Below are 15,218 nucleotides of genomic sequence, written 5' to 3'. Positions count from 1 at the left end.
ACATTCTTTCTAGAGTCTCAACATCATTTTTGTATTGTGGCAACCAGAACCAGGCATAGTATTTCAAGTGTGGTCTTAACAGTGCATTATAAAGCAAAACTAAGACATCATGTGATCTTGATTCTATTTTTCTGTTGATTTGATTTTGATTTATTTTGATTTGTCAATCGCTTACAAGATAATAGGTGTAAGTATAAACATAGTTATGAATATATGAAATGGATACATATAAGAAAAATAAAAGAAACAATAGGACAGGGACGGCAGGCACGGTGGTGCGCTTATGCACGCCCCCTACAGACCTCTTAGGAAAGGGGTGAGGTCAATAGTAGAAAGTCTAAGGTTAAAGTTTTTGGGGTTTGGGGAAGAAACCACAGTCAGGTAGAGTATTCCAGACATTGACCACTCTGTTGCTGAAGTCGTATTTCCTGCAATCAAGTTTGGTGCAGTTTACCTTGAGTTTGTATCTATTGTGTGCTCTTGTATTGGTATGGAATAAGTGGAAAGATTTGGTTTGCCTTGACTAACTAATAAGACCTTACTTTTCTCACTACTGAATTGTGTTTTGTTCAAAAAGCTCCTTATCTGAGCAAGAATTTGAATCTCCTCAAATTTTAAGATTACCCTAACTATACCACAGACAATGAAGAGACTCAGACAGTTCCCTTGAATCTTGAAGAAGTCCATGGGAATGTTGGAAGATCAGAAGGATTTAGCAATACATGTGCTTAAATATTTTCATCTGGAAGAAATCACCAGATCCTTGAGAAAAATGTTGATGTATTATTGGAATGCATCTTTTTTGGAAGGTTCTACACTTTGGGATAGGGACGCGGTGACTTAGTGGCTAAGACACTGAGCTTGTTGATCAGAAAGGTCATCAGTTTGGCGGTTTGAATCCCTGGCACAGCGTAATGGAGTGAGCTCATGTTATTTGTCCCAGCTTCTGCCAACCTAGCAGTTTGAAAGCATGTAAAAATGCAAATAGAAAAATAGGGACCACTTTGGTGGGAAGGTAACAGCGTTCCATGAGCCTTCGGCATTTAATTTTTACAATTTAATTTTTACAATTTTGTAAACAACAAACTAAAAGACTCAAGGTCCATCCCTCCCTTGATAGGACCTGATGGTAAAGACTGCAACGATGACACCATTAAAGCCAACATCTTTAACACATTCTTCGGCTCAGTATTTGTAAACAGCAATGGATCATGCCCAGTATTTCCTAGCCGTACCACAGATAACAACAATGATCTAATACATATCGATTTCACAGAAGACAATGTTGAAAAAGCACTACGCAATCTAAAACCATCTCTATCTATTGGACCGGATGGAATATGTGCCTACTTCTTAAGAAAGCTATCCACTGTCATAGCCAAACCTCTAAGCATAATCTTTGAAAAATCTTTCAGAACCAGCTCCTTGCCTAACCTATGGTCACAAGCCACAGTCATCCCCATCTTCAAAAAGGGAGACCCAAGCCTAGTTGAAAATTACAGGCCAATCTCCTTATGCTGCGTCACCTGTAAAGTCATGGAATCAATTATTAACCAATCCATCATCCTCCACTTAGAGACAAATAACCTACTCTCCAATAAACAATTTGGTTTCAGAAAAAACTATCCTGTAATCTGCAACTCTTACACTGCAAAAACATATGGACGACACAACTTGACCAGGGCAAAGCAATAGACGCAATCTACATAGACTTCTGTAAAGCCTTTGATTCAGTGGTACACGACAAACTACTCCTAAAAATAAAATCCTATGGTATCTCTGGACAACTGAATAACTGGATAGAAGCATTCCTGTCAAACAGACAACAAATGGTCAAAATCGGGAGCGTCCTATCAAATCCAGTACCTGTCAATAGTGGTGTTCCCCAAGGCAGTGTTCTAGGACCAACTCTCTTCATACTCTACATAAACGACCTCTGTGATCATATTAAGAGCAATTGCGTTCTCTTCGCTGATGATGTAAAGCTGTTCAATACCACAGACAATACTGCTACCCTACAAAAAGATCTTGACTATGTATCAGAATGGTCAAACAAATGGCAACTTCAAATCTCAACAAATAAATGCTCTGTCTTACATATTGGCAAAAAAATCAGAAAATAAAATACAAGCTGAATAGTCAAGATCTTGTTGATGACCCATGCTCTGTAAAGGACCTTGGAATACTCACCTCTAATGATCTAAGTGCTAGAGCCCACTGCAACTACATAGCCAAAAAGGCATTAAGAGTTGTTAACCTAATCCTACGTAGCTTTTTCTCTGGTAATATCACACTACTAACCAGAGCATACAAAACATTTGCTAGACCAATACTCGAATACAGTTCATCAGTCTGGAACCCACATTACGTATCTGATATTAGCACAATTGAGAAAGTCCAGAAATATTTCACAAGAAGAGTTCTCCACTCCTCTACTCGTTGTAGAATACCTTATGCCACCAGACTTGAAATTCTAGAACTAGAAAACCTTGAATTACGCCGTCTTCGGTCTGACTTAAGCATGGTATATAAAATCATACATTGCAATGTCCTACCTGTCAATGAATACTTCAGCTTCAACCATAACAACACAAGAGCACACAATAGATACAAACTCAAAGTAAACCGCACCAAACTTGATTGCAGGAAATACAACTTCAGCAATAGAGTGGTCAATGTCTGGAATACTCTACCCGACTCTGTAGTTTCTTCCCCAAACCCCAAAAACTTTAACCTTAGACTGTCTACTATTGACCTCACCCCTTTCCTAAGAGGTCTGTAGGGGGCGTGCATAAGCGCACCAACGTGCCTACCGTCCCTGTCCTATTGTTTCTCTTATTCTTTTATTTTTCTTATATGTACCCATTTCATGTATTCACAACTATGTATACATTTATACTTATTATCTTGTAAACAATTGGCAAATCAAATAAATAAATAAAATAAATAAATTAATCATGCCAGCCACATGACCACGGATATGTCTTTGGACAGCATTGGCTCTTCGGCTTTGTAACGGAGATGAGCACTGCTCCGGAGAGCCAGAAACGACTAGCACGTACCTTTACCTTACACTTTGGGATGGCAAGAAGGAAACTGGGAAAGGGTGAACATTCCTTATGTGTTCTGTAGGAAGCTTTCTACTCATTGCCCAAGCAGATAAGAAGATTCAGGGGAACCCCTGAAATAATATGGAGGAGTAGCTTTCAAACTGACACAACTATAGTAGAATAACCTAACTTTCCTTTTAGACTTTTAAAGGGCCACAGTATTTTTCTTTTCATGCTCTTTCTCCCCTTTCCTTCAAACGTATTTCTCAAAAAAAAAAAAAAAAGAAATTTCAAAAAGGTCCAATAATGCTCCCTGAATGTGACCTAAATATTCTTTCAGAAAGTGATTTTTTTTGCCCTTGACTGCAAGTTCCTGGTGATTTCACTTCCAGAAAATATGTGAAATCCCTGGAGAGCTTCGTTATTTTTTTTAACTCACAAGGCAAGTTAAAAATGGGTTTTGTGAGAGCCAAAAGCTCTTGCTTCCATCTCTCTGAAATTGTTAACAGGATTGCTGTATAGCTTTTGAGGCCATGCCAACTTTAATATCTCTGTATACTTTCATCTATTTTATCAGTTTTCTTTCTGTATTGCCAGAAGCAGAAAGGATCCATCTAACAGACTGAGTCTTAAACTAATTCACACTGGGTTGCCAAGGCTTCCATAAGACTGCGCTGTAAACAATTACGTTCTCTGTCCCGTGATGCAGCTACATTGAGCACATGGAGGAGAAATAAATAAATAAACCAGGGGGAAGAAGATCATTCTTGATAGCAAGTGGTGCTAAAATGCAAACTGCTTAGACTGCACAAAAAGTGGGTCAGATCTTAACTATGAAGTTTTAAGTTTAAATGGGGAAGCCTTTTAGGTAACTTTTCCTGTTAAGGTTAAATCCTCTCCCCCGCCGCCCTCGCTTCAAATTGCATGTTCCCTCCAAATTGACACTGATAAGTGAATTCAACATGTCCAGACAGAAGCGTGAACAAGGGGCTGTTTTTACACAGGTGCAGCACACCAACAGATTTTTCCCTACATTTTAAATTCCCATAAGTATAAGGGGACAATGACTGAGTGGTGCAGTGGCCCAGAGGTTGGAGCTGTCATCTCACAATCAGGAGGCTGTTTGCTCCTGATTGGTAGAGGCAGATATTTCTCTCTCTGAGCACGATGAGAATATATCTGCTGAATATAACTCTGCATTGGTGATAGGAAGGGTATCCGGCCATTAAACACTGTGCTAGGCCCATTCAATTGCCCAGACTTCACCCTGCAAGAGTTTATGGGGTTGTTAAAACAAGATGATAAGGGATAACTATTGGCCCAAGCAATCTTCATGGCATTGTCATGGATCCTCTCTGGACCCCTCTCCGGATGCAATTTCAGAGGAGGAGGGTGAGTTTGAGTCAGCAGAGGAAAGCATGGAACCAAGGATCGGGGCTCGGAAAGTGTTAGCCTGACGGAGCAGCCTCAGCTGTGTTGATCAGATGAGTGACAGGCTGAGGCTAAGAGATGTGAGTGAGCCACAGCTGCAGCAAGTTGGCCAGGAGGCTCCAGGTGAAGACCAGGAGCAGCTGCTGCCCATTAGCAATGAGGAGGAGGTAGAGTCCACACCTGCTCCTGATCCAAGGACACGGAGGGCAGAGAGAGGAACCAGGCACAATATTGGTTGGCTAAACTAGTGGTCTCCAACCAGTGGGCCAGGGACCACTGGTGGTCGGTGAGAAAATTTTGGTGGTCTGCAGAGAAATGTCACCCCCAAAGCACCCCCCAAAGCAATTAATCCAGGCTGTGTGGGAACACAAGGCTGCACCGCCCACGTGGCCCACGGGAACACAAGGCTTGTGTCGCTTGCACTGCGAACAACATGAAGAAGTGAGGGGAGGGGGGAAAGGGCAGAGGGGGAACTTGCCCCACACGCCCCACGTGCCTCGCCTGGCCACCAGGCTGCTTCTTTCTGCTTTTTTCTTCTGCTTTTGGATGCACACAAGGAAAGCAGCCAAAGTCTTTCTTTCTCTCCCGCAAACTCCGCCAGAAATGAGTCTTTGGGACCCTGCAAGGCATCCTGCTCCAAGAGGCTGCACCGGCATGACAAGTCTCACAAAGACTCATTTCTGGAGGGGTTTGCGGGAGAGAAAGAAAGACTTTTGCTGCTTCTGCTCCTTTCCTTGCATGAAGCCAAAAGTCTCTCCCTCTCTCTCTCTCCCCCTGAGAACAGAGCTGGAGACGGTATCCTGCGATCCCAAATAAAGAATGATCGATCGGTAGGAAAATGGGGTGGGGAATTTTCCTGCAGATTTTTTTGGGGGGATTTTCCCAGGGTCTCTGTTCTGCAGGATTTAAAATTATGAGTTTGGTGGACCCTGAGGTCCAAAAGGTTGGTGGCCCTTGAGCTAAACTACTCACAAGGAGACAACCTTACCTCTCATGAACTGGTGTTGCTTACTTAAGCCTGCCCAAGGACTTAAACATTGCTGAAGCCATGTGCCTAGTTCCATGCCTTGTGTGCTCAGGCTATGTATCCTGACCTGTTCGAATTGTGGACCGCTTTCCTGGACTTTGTGTGTGCCCACTGGTCTTGGTTACTCAGTGCCTCTTGCTATGCTGAGCTCAGATCTGGACCTGAACAACGAGAGTATTTTCTGAGAACCTATTTGGGGGTTTGAATAAACACCTGTAGAACTCTTGCTGTACACGCATGTCTGTGTATGTGTGTGTGTGTGGGGGGGGGGGAGTGGGGCAGCAGAGGCTTTGGCGTCATTTACTTGTAAGTCCATCTCTCCCCACTTATATCTACCCATCCCATGAGAACTGTCAGAAGAGGCTCACTCTGTCGAGTAAAAAGATCTGATGGATTCCTGGAGAAGAATCTTTTCTGTTGTGATCCTTCCTTCTGGAACATATTTCCCTTGAGAGTTGACTTGACGTGATCGTATTGACCGCAAAAATCTGGTTATGTTGTTGAACCCAGGGTGTGTGTTTGAGTCCATATTTTGGTTATATTGACTGTTGTTGGTCCTGTCTTGTCTCACTTTTCACATTTGGGTGGGGTATTTTTTTTTAATCTGTGATGTTTTCATCTTTATTTTATTCTCTATTAGCTTCCATATGTTTGAGCTGGACAGCTACATAAATTGAATGAATGAACGAATGAATGAACAAATGAACGAAATAACCAATATGTGAATATATCAATAATTAATAAAAATATTGTATGACCCATACATGCACAACCATTTACTATACCTGCATTCCAGTAAACAGACTACTATTTTTCAATTTCAGGATGGAGAAAGATGAAAATGGATGGAGGATTTAGTGAAAATGGTGAGACATAAGAAGGATGGGTTACCAGTCATTTACCCATTGCATAGATTTCCCCCAAGACTTTTGTGGAATCCGTGAGCCACCAAAAACCCTAGACTTTCCTTGTTTTGTATTATCTAAGATGCTTTTTTTTTTTTTTCAGTTTGCTGTCGAATTTTGATGGAAAATTCCAAATGGCATGGCTTGAGGCACACATTAAAAGTTTATATGAAATTCCCTATAAAACAGTTAAACCCACAACTTAATGGAAGTCTTGCAACCTAAAAATTGTCCAATGAAAGACAAAACCCTTCTGCTTTTTTTCAGCAGGGCATGTACAACTGCTTATAATGAGAAGCTAAAGTCAAGATGGAAGCATGACCATAAAATTAAAGCCCTGCCTGATTATAGCTACAGCTATTGGAAGCAGACAGTGACAAAAGTGCATAGGATTGCCAAGGATTAAAAATAAGCATTTATCATGCTAGGATTCCCTCCACCTATTACGCGATCCTTTTAAATGGAAATGCCAGCTTTTTAATTGAGACCTTCTTAGGTACATGTGTGCCAGAGTTGGAAATGAAAGGATAGAATATATTCTCTTTCTTAAGTTATATTTTACATATTTTCCCCCAATTTGACATAGAAAGGAATTTTCCTCTCGTTTGCTTCTCTGTCTCCCTCCACCCCGGCCCGCCCCGAAAAATATTTCCAATTATCTAAGGGGAAAAAAAGCTGAATTAAGGTGGGTGCCTGATAGAAATGATGTAGTTGAAAATGAGCAGGAAGATTTTCTCAGCTTTTCTTGTATTACTTTATTGCTAAGTTGCTCAAAGAATTGGATTGGGAGGGTGTTCAGACAAATAAAATATAGAAGTTATTTTGTTCACAAATGCACTAAATCTAACTACCACAAGGTGCAAAGGTGAACCTTGGCTTCTATGAGATTCAAGAAGGATGGAAAATAAGAGAGCTTGGACCTCTTCACACTCATTCACCATTTAAGCTACTATTCCAAAGTCTAGGCAGGTATTTCCCATCCTATACCTGCACATTTGATTTATGTTTCCCCAGATAAGAAATTTACATTTCTCTCTCTTAAATGTCATTCCCTTATTTTCAATCCACTTCTCTAGGATGCGGTGGCTCAAAAGGTTAGGATGCTGCGTTGATGATCAGTAGGCTTGTGTTTCAAGATCTGGTTGCTGCTGCAGGACGAGGTGAGTTCCTGTCACACGCTCCAGCTCCTGCCCACCCAGCAGTGTGAAAGTGGGTGACCGTCAGTAGATAAATGGGTATCACTTCACCAGGCAACTTAACAGGAACATGAAAGGAACTCCCAACTGGGCTCCCACTGGAAAGTGGTGGTATCAGTGTTCAATCCTTTCTGCCAACTCGTAAAGCATTCCTGGGGAGATCTGATGGAGCAGCTCGGTTGCTATGACCAGAAGCACATTCCATGCATACCTTTCTCCAGATTGTGTCCCAGGTTATCAGAGCCAGCCAGAGAGGCGTGTTTTCTACAACCTGCGAAAGTGCTCCATTGGAGAATGTGATTTATGACACACCCTGGAGGAGGGGGGAAACGGCAGTAAATTACGTAGGGCAGAGCCGACTGCACTTGGGAAAAGTGCCGACATGTTGCTCCTAATAAATAATTGGATTTCTTTTGAAACTTGGCTCAAGGCTTATGAATTAATTAGGGCATCTGTTGGAACCCTGACACTTTCAACCCAGAAGCACTTCAGTGCTCCTGTAGTAATCCCACTTCTCTAACCTATGAAGACTATGAAGGATCTTCCATGTTATTGCCATGACAATCAAATTCAAGGGACAAAGAACACAAGAGTCCTTTGGCTTTATAACAATAGCACTTAGACTTATATACCGCTTTATAGTGCTTTACAGCCCTCTCTAAGCGGTTTACAGGGTCACCATATTGCTCCCAACAAGCTGGGTCCTCATTTTACCCACCTCAGAAGGATGAAAGGTTGAGTCAACCTTGAGCCTGGTGGGATTTGAACTGCCAAACTGTAGGCAGCTGGCTGCAGAAGTAGCTTGCAGTACTGCAGTACTGCACTTATTTATGCTCATCTTGTGGACTTCCCAAGGATGTATTATTTAGCTACTCAACTAGCTTGATCCAGCAGAATTTAAAATATAATTTCAAACTTTTGAGACTAGAATGAGAAACCAAAGCAAAATATTTAACTGAAGCATCTTAAGAAAAGGTGTTCTCAAAAGTATCTGGGCATTTAATTTGACTCCCCTATTTTTTAGTTTTTCCTCTCTTTTCCTCCGCCCCCCACAATGGCAGTGTAGATATTCTGATTCACCAGTTACTTGGACTGAGCCACAGAACTGACATCTGAGGCAACTTAGTTGTATTGATTTAAACAAGACTAAACTTTTTCATATGGTTTGTAAATGGCCTTGTGGGTCACCCTGAGCCTTTTGATATATACAAGTCTATTCCCAGCCAGATTAATACCATACTGTGAATGATCTCCAAGGTTAAATTGCTTTTAATTTTAGCTTAATTATGTGCAGAAGCACAAATAACTAACAGCATTGATCTGAACTTGGCACCAAAGACAGGTTCCAAATGGCAAAGCATATTAAAAGATCGAACTATTAAATACGGATAATGAGCAAAATAATTATGTGTTTCCATGCCGTAAAAGGTTAGACTTTAAAGTTGTCACAGTTCATAAGCAAGGAAAGATTTAATCCCACTCTTAATAAAATATTTATAAGATAATGCACGTTAATCAAAACAGCCACAATTAATTTGGGGTTAGGGAATATATTGCTCTGGATTGCTGTCCAAGATTTTCAGAGACAATTGGGGGAAGATTTTTAACAGGGCATTTGTTTTCTTACTGAATAATGGATGACTCGCAGCCAGAAGCTTTTAAAATGCAGCTTAGCTTAGGATAAATAAGCATAATTGCAAGCAGTTATGCAGGATAAATATTCTTAGGCTGGTGGTGTTTCGCATTTGATTCCAGAAAGAAGTTTTAAAGCTTTTGGATCGGGGTGTCAAACTCAAGGCTGGCGGACCAGATCCAGCCTGCAGGGTGCTTAGATCTGGCCGATGGGGCCACCCTGGAAACAGTTAAGGATTGGCCCGTGGTGCCTCTGCCAGCAAAAGTGGGCTCCTGGGTTCTGTTTCAGCTGTGACAGCCTCCTGCAACCCTTTATCTGTGAAAATGGAGCTCCGTTTTCACTGGCAGAGGGTTACAGGAGGCTATCACAGCTGAAACAGAACCCAGGAGCCCACTTTTGCCAGCAGACCACTCGGGCCTCCACAGGCGCCAAAACAAATAACTTTGAGCTGGTCACACTCACCCTGGCCATGCCCCTCCAGCTCCCCCAAGGTCAAACACAACCCTGATGCGTCCCTCAATGAAATTGAGTTTGACACCCCTGTTTTGGATGCATTTATCTCTACTGTAGGTTGAATGCAGCCTCCGTCTGCAACTCTTTAAAGCTGCCATGTCCAATCCACACATCTTGAAGTTGCTGGAGTTGGGAAGACTGCTGTAGTTTGAGCTGGTGGTCCTAGAGATATACATAGCCCTCCACATTTTAGGTGTGAGCCCCACAGCCCATCTAAAAGTTGCCACCAAGCTCATTCTTATCACAACAGTAAAAGATGAAATAGAACTGAAATAATCACATTTAACTGTATTTCATCTTAGTTTAAACCTTATTAAGTCAACATTTTATTTTTCCTTCCTCCCTTATTTACTTCATTGTTTTGGCTCCACCTTTTTTATGGGGTGCAATCTTGGATAGGTCTCTCAAGTGTGAACTGTGTCCTTCAACTAAAAAATAATTTGCCCATGATATATAACTTCATCAAGATTTTCTCAGAATTTCTCTTCATGTTGGTGCATGCATGGGAGCTATTCCACATTTGTTGAACAACTCTTCTGATCCAAGCCTTGTTCAAAGCAAAGAAACACCAAACAGAGATAAAAGCAAAACCTTCTTAATGCTTCTCTGTGAATTCTGTTCATGCACAGTAAAATGCTATTAAAAACTAATTGTCCCAGATAAGAACAAGCCTTGCCAAGGTTGTGCAAGGCTGCCAAGAACACTAGATTAAATTGCAAGGAAATAATAAAAACCAAAAGTCTCCAAACACAAACCAGGATAGTCTGAACTTCCACAAGACTTGAAGTGCAAGAACTTCTTTGCTTCCTGCAAAGAATCCCACCTCTGAGGGCTGGCTTTTATCCCTTAAGGGAGAAGCCATCACCTTGCAAGCCTTACTTCCGAGTCACCCGTGCTGCTGCAGCTGCTCTTTCCTTCGAGCAGCCCTGCGTGCATGCACACTGGGCACAGGCTCCTTCAGACCTCTTCATCACTGCTGCCAGCCTCCACAATCTCCGAAGGCAGCATTCCACTCCCTGATGGTCCTGGCCCCATGCCTGCATCACACGCAGGCCCCTCATCCGAGTCCTCGCTCTCCGAGACCTCAGCCATCCGTACCTGCTGCCGCCGAACCACAACATGGCTGGTGTCAATATGCATTTAGTACACGTTGCTGTACTTTCAGTGCATAGTAATGTTTTTTTTTTATTCAGACGGTCTTTTAGGTGTACATGCTCAATTCGACAACGATACCTAAACACCTGTGATAAACAGATGCATGTCAGGTGCCAAATGTTGAAATTTTGATCATGTAACCATGGGTTACATGCAACAGTCATGAAGATGCTGCAACAGTCTTCAGTGTTCGAATAGAATAGAATTCTTTATTGGCCAAGTGTGATTGGACGCACAAGGAATTTGTCTTGGTGCAAATCGGTCATAAGTCACTTCAGTGCTGTTGTAATTTTAAACGGTCACTAAATAAAGTCAACAACGCCCTGTAATTGCTCCTTGGGAAACAACTTAAACGATTTCAGGGACAGTCAAGTGATCCCCTCTGGGGGAGGTCCAGAAATTCTGCAATTCGTCTGACCAAAAGGGGTCATCCTTGCTTCTTTTACTTCATGGAGCTTAGGACAGAACTGGCCAGCAGATGGAGATAGAGGCTAATTTCCCCTCCGAAAAAGTCACGAAGTCAATAAATCAGCTGTAGTAAAAATCAAAAGATGCTCCAATCAGTCCAAAATTGTTGGTTATGAGGCTTGTTCATAAGTCCCTACATGACTTGGCTTGCTATGTATTATTGTTGCATGCTCCTTTCACTTTTTTTCCCCACAGAGAAAGAAAGTTCCTTCTGTTGGTTTGTCATCAGCATCTCTTTCACAGAAGAGAGAATTTGTAGCTCATGTTGAACTGTGGGGCCCTTGGTGCTCCCTGAGCTTGGTGTGACTTGGGAAGTCTTCATTTCTACTTTTGCTCCCCTCTGGTCAAGCAATTTCCCAGAGACACTGTCCCAGGGGAAGGCTGTTTTGCACTTCCAGGCCAGGCGTTTACAACATGGTGTCCCAACCATGCTATTCCTGAAAACAGCTCTTCTGGGAAGACTTTCAAACCCACAAACCTCTATTGAAAATCCAAAGACCACATCCAAGCCTATGTCCGTCTCAACTCTGTCTAATATTTTACTTGATTCTCATTTAACCTTTCGTAGCAATTACAGGGAGTCCATGTCTTACAATCGGGGGTGGGATTCAGCCGGTTCGGGCTGATTTGGGCGAACTGGATGTTAAATTTACATCCGGTTCGCCGACCTGGTAGTTGAACCAACAAGATGGACCTGCCCACCCCTCCCCTCCCCAGCCCATGTGGCCCATTTTGGATGAAGGTAAATGCAGGGTCCATGCAAAAAATGGCCCTCCAGAAGTTCTGGAAGTCCAGAAACGGGCCTGATTTCAGCTTCTTGGGGGCTTCCAGAGCCCGGGGGGGCTGCTTTCACCCTTTCAGTGGCCCAAGGAAAGCCTCTGGGGAAGACATAAAATGGCCGCCCGGAAGTTCCGGTAGGCCACATCCACCATGGCCGTGCCCACCCAGCAACCGGGCAGATAACCAGTTGTTGGGATTTTTGAATCCCCGCCCCTGCTTACAATCATTTGTTTAGTGACCTTTCAAAGTTACAACAGCCCTGAAAAAAATTGACTTATGACCGGTTTTCACATTTCTGACCATTGCAGTATCCCCACGATCACATGATCAAAATTTCAGCGCTTGGAAACTGGCAGGCATTTGTGTCAGTTGCATTTGTCTCGGGGTCAGGTGATTATTATCATTTCTTAACTTTCCCAGTTGGCTTCTGATAAGCCCAGTCAATGGGGAAGCCAGATTCGATTAATGACCGTAGGATTCATTGAACTGCAGTGATTCACTTAACAACTCTGGCAAAAAAAAAAGACAGTAAAATGGGGCGCAACTCACTTAGCTGTCTTGCTTAGCAACAGAAATGTTGGGCTCAATTGTAGGCATAAGTTGAGGATTACCTGTATGTGCTATGTAGAACACTGTGCATACCTCTATTTCTGTATTTCATGTACAAGTGAAGTGCTGAATTGACAGGTTCTCCCAGACTTCAGATGAAAAGCTTTCCTCTGAACCATTATTGATTGGTGTAATTTCTGCTGCTTTCAATTTAACCAGATGTTTCACAATTAACTATAATTAACTATTATGTTTCCTAAGACCAGAATTTCCTTTCCTCCAAATAAAGAGTAACTGCTACTTCCTCCTCCTCCTCCTCCTCCTCCTCCTCCTCCTCCTCCTCCTCCTCCTCCTCCTCCTCCTCCTCTGAAATACGCTGGCTGTTATTTTTCTTCTTCTTGAAGATGAAACTCCAAATCACAATAGGGACTTTTTCTTCATTATTCAGTACAATAGTTTAAGGTGAACTATGATTAATAGCCCATTTAAATGTTGGTATTTAAAATTTCAACAATGGACAAGAAAATATATATATTAGAAATAGAAAAAAAGAAAAGAAAAGCTGATAGAAAAAAAAAAAAGAAAAGCTGATAAGGAAACAGCTTCCAATCTTTTTCACAGCAATTATTAATGCATCTCTCTCTCTCTCCTTCCCTCCCTTCCTCCCTCCCTCCCTCTCTCTTTCAATTCAATAATGTCTGATTCTGCAGTTTTCTTGGCAAGGCTCCCCCCCCCAAAATAACAGATAACAGATAATCAGAGTTGGAAGGGACCTTGTAGGTCATCTAGTCCAACCCCCCACCCAAGCGGGAGACCCTACACCATTTCTGACAGATGGGAGTCCAATCTCTTCTTGAAAGTCTCAAGTGATGGCGCTCCCAAAACTTCCGAGGGCAAGCTGTTCCATTGGTTGATTGTTCTCACTGTCAGAAAGTTTCTCCTTATTTCCAGGTTAAATCTCTCCTTGTTCAGTTTCCATCACAGGGAGGAGGCTTGACCCCCTCCTCCCTGTGGCAGCCCCTCAAATATTGGAAGACTGCTATCATGTCTCCCCTGGTCCTTCTCTTCACTAGACGAGCCAAGCCCAGTTCCTGCAACCATTCGTTGTATGTTTTAGCCTCCAATCATCCTGGTTGCTCTTCTCTGTACTTTTTCTAGAGTCTCAACATCTTTTTTTATAATGTGGTGACCAAAACTGGATGCAGTACTCTAGGTGTGGTCTAGGTGTGGTCTTACTAAGGCTTTATAGTACTTCCCTTGATCTTGATTGTATCCCTCTGTTAATACAACTTAGGAATGCATTAGCTTTTTTGGCAGCTGCTACACACTGCTAGCTCATATTTAGTTGGTTGTCCACTAAGACTCCAAGATCCCTCTCACAGTTACTGCTATTGAGCCTGGTTTCACCTAGTCTATATGTGTACTTTTGGGGTTTTTTTGCCTAAGTATAGGACTTTACTTTTCTCTACATTGAATTTCATTTTGTTAGATATGGCCCAGTGTTCTAGTCTGTCAAGATCCATCTGGATCTTGAGCCTATCTTCTTGGGTGTTAGCTATTCCTGCCAGTTTAGTATCACCTGCAAATTTGGTAAGTTCCCCTTCTATTCCCTCATCTAAGTTGTTAATGAAGATATTGAAGAGTACTGGGCCTAAGACGGAACCTTGTGGCACCCCACTGCTTACTTCCCTCCATGTAGACTTAGACCCATTAAGGACTACTCGTTGAGTACAGTTTGCCAGCCAGTTGCAAGTCCATCTAGTGGTGGTGCTATCTATTCCACTTTTTTCTAGCTTACTAAAAAGTAGGTTGTGGTCTACTTTGTCGAATGCCTTGCTGAAATCTAAATATATTATGTCCACAGTATTTTGCTGGTCTACTAATTTAGTCACTGTGTTGAAGAATGAAATAAGATTGGTTTGGCATGATCTGTTTGTAACAAACCCGTGCTGACTGCTAGTTATTACTTTACTTGTTTCTAGATGTTGGCAGATCTGTTTTTTTTTATTATCTTTTCCAGTATCTTCCCTGGTATTGATGTTAGGCTGATTGGTCTATAGTTTTCTGGATTTGTTTTTTCCCTTTTTTGAAGATGGGAACCACATCAGTTCTTTTCCAGTCCTCTGGTAGTTCCCTGGTGCTCCAGGATTTTTGAAAGATATGGTGCAGTGATTCTGAGATGACCTCTACCAGCTCCTTTAAAACTCTGGGATATAATCCTTCAGGCCCCGGTGATTTGTTTTCATCAAGATCAGACAGGTGTTCTCTTACTATTTTTTTTTGCTTATTTTAACTTTTATTTCTGGTCTGTCTTTCACAGTTATGTTTTTGGTGGGTTGAGCTATAGTTTCTTTTTGCGTGAAGATGGATGCAAAGAATGAGTTAAGTAGTTCTGCTTTCTCTCTGTTGCCTGTTACTTCCTTGACATCTTCTCTCTTTAGTGGACTGACTGTTTCCTTGATTTTTTTCTTGTTATTTATATGTTTGAAAAAAGTTTTTTTATTATCTTTG

This window comes from Notechis scutatus, chromosome 3 (assembly GCF_049901735.1).
Source record: "Notechis scutatus isolate UNSWTSFEM ecotype Mainland chromosome 3, rNotScu1.2, whole genome shotgun sequence".
Lineage (NCBI taxonomy): Eukaryota > Metazoa > Chordata > Lepidosauria > Squamata > Elapidae > Notechis > Notechis scutatus.
Note: the sequence above shows the minus strand (reverse complement) of the source record.